A 2,575-nucleotide genomic window follows, 5' to 3' on the forward strand; every position below is an offset into this window, starting at 1 on the left:
TTATATCTATAAGTTATCAACTTGATTTTAATGGTTATACTTTTTATTGCTTTCTTAAAAGATTAAATTTTATATTTTAGAAGTAAATAACTAAATGGAGTATTACGGATAGAGTTGTTTTAGGGGCAAAAAAAAAAAAAAAAGTTCAAATACTATTAAAAGTTGACAAAATGGACCGTGATCACGCTCACCAGCGGGATGATAACAATAACATTAGACGAAATACCCAAACTGCCCTTTACCTCTTTCCTATAAAACCTCCTGCTTTCCCTAACCCTTCCATCATCCCTCTTTTCCGACCTCCGATCACCGGTCACATCCTTTTCCGAAGCTAATCTCTTACAGAACTGGCCAACTTTCAAGAAGCTCTGGAGGATTCCGGCAACGGGAGCGTGGTGCTCTCCCTATACCATGCGTTAAGCTCTCGCGACGTCCTAGTCGTACACAAACTCTTAGCTCCTGATCTCGAGTGGTGGTTTCATGGCCCTCCGTCTCATCAGTTTATGATGCGATTGCTCACCGGAACTGATAACGAAATCACCGACTCCTTTGAATTCGTGCCTCTTTCGATTGACGCCTTCGGATCTACAGTCATCGTCGAAGGCTGCGATCAACGCCGTGATATCTCCTGGATCCACGCCTGGACTGTCAATTCGCATGGGATAATCACACAGGTTAGGGAATACTTCAACACTTCCCTCACTGTCACTCGGTTCCTTAACTCTACCAAACCTGTTTCCGTTACTTCGTTACATTGCCCTTCCGTTTGGGAGAGTAGTCTCGCTAATCGCGTCGGAAAATCTGTTCCTGGTTTAGTTTTAGCAATATAAAATAAGGATAACATCAGTCAATAAGAGCAAATCAAAGTCGTTTTGGATTTTGATTTTGATACAATTAGAGCAACCGTGATATCCTGCATCTGAGATGATGTAAGATATTCACGGCTAGTTTATGTGGTTATCAATTTCGTTTTCTGCTAGCTGTGTTTGAGAATAAGTGTAATACATCATGTTGATCATACCCTATTTGTGGTCAATATATTTCGATGATATAAAATCGTATGTTTGTTTTATGATGAAATTGCATTATATTGATTTCCGAATTTGTGTAGTTCTACAAGATATGGTTTTTAAGCTATGTTCTTGGATGTTATTGTGTATTCGTTAAATCAACCATAAGAATTGCATCCATTTAACTTTTGTAGTATACAAGTGGTAAAGTATCTTGAAGCTGATTTTTGCTTATTTAATAATGTTAGCAACGATTTAATTGATTTTATTCGATTTCTCTGATTCTCTATTCTTTCTTAAATTATTATAGTATGTTACTTTTCATACTCAAGAACACAATATTAAAATCAGATTTTGTTTTCGGATATTATTATTCTTAAACAAATCTAAGTTAAGGTATCTAACTTTGAGCCTTTTTTGGAATACATTGGGCTTAACATAATAAATATCTAAAAGGATTAAACATGAGAATAATGCATGTAGTAGGTAAGTTTCGAATCTTTATAACTTTATTTCACTTTCATTCATTCATGTCTGGATGCCAGTTTTTCTTGAGGATATGCTTTCAAGTTTCAACATTATCCCTTTTGCCGATGCACTCATGCACCACACACACACATTAAATGGGTGCATTTTTCAAAATGTTTTTCAATAATATCTTGCAAACATATACATCCATGAATCATTAATTGTACATGACATTATGTTTTATAGAATATACAAGAACAATTCAAATCTAGCATATCACAAACGACAAAAGAATGTTAACTAAAGAAGCTCGACCCTAAGACATATAAAACCTGATAATTTTAGAAACCTAACGAAGGAGTAAAATCAAATGTACAAAACGTAGCTTTGTGTGTGTGTGTGTGTGTTTTATATATATATATATATATATATATATATATATATATATATATATATATATATATATATATAGAGAGAGAGAGAGAGAGAGAGAGAGTAGTTGTTGGAAATGAAATTTCATGCAAGAGATCCAAAGTTCAAAACTTAGACACACCAAAAATATTGATAATGTTTTGCAATTGACTTTTATATATATCTTGACGGATTGATATGAGATGTTCAGATGGTTCGGTTACCATGGACAAATTTACTTTGTAGCACGGGATAGCACGGGCTACCATTCAAATTTTCTCATCAAATGTAAATTTAGTAAAAATTCGTCAAAAATCCGTTAGAAATACGTCACAAATCTATCACGAATTCGTTGGTAATCCATCACAAAGTCAGGATAATTGTGAATTAGTGGCGGAAACTATCTTTAGAAGTGATTTTTTTTTCTCTAATAGTACAACCCTTAAAAATGTGTAACCTCTAACTTTTCTTTCTAGATCTGTCATTGATGGTTACATATTTTCTTTTTAATATATTGTATGATTGTAGAAGACAACATAACTATTAATGACTAATATATAAAAAATGTGACATTAAGCTCAGAGGTAGGATTGTAAATAAACCGAACGTTCTTCGTGAACCGTTCGGCGGGAAGTTCGATTATGTTCGTTTATTTAATAAATGAATAAATATAAACACAAATTTTC

At 33.6% G+C, this 2,575-nt stretch overlaps 1 pseudogene; it reads left to right on the forward strand.

The window, feature by feature from the left end:
- The first annotated feature begins 265 nt into the window (after positions 1-265).
- LOC145008149 (wound-induced protein 1 pseudogene) lies at positions 266-1,072 on the forward strand (annotated as a pseudogene).
- The last annotated feature ends 1,503 nt before the right edge of the window (positions 1,073-2,575 follow it).

This window comes from Lactuca saligna, chromosome 8 (genome assembly GCF_052625555.1).
Source record: "Lactuca saligna cultivar CGN05327 chromosome 8, ASM5262555v1, whole genome shotgun sequence".
Taxonomy (NCBI): domain Eukaryota; kingdom Viridiplantae; phylum Streptophyta; class Magnoliopsida; order Asterales; family Asteraceae; genus Lactuca; species Lactuca saligna.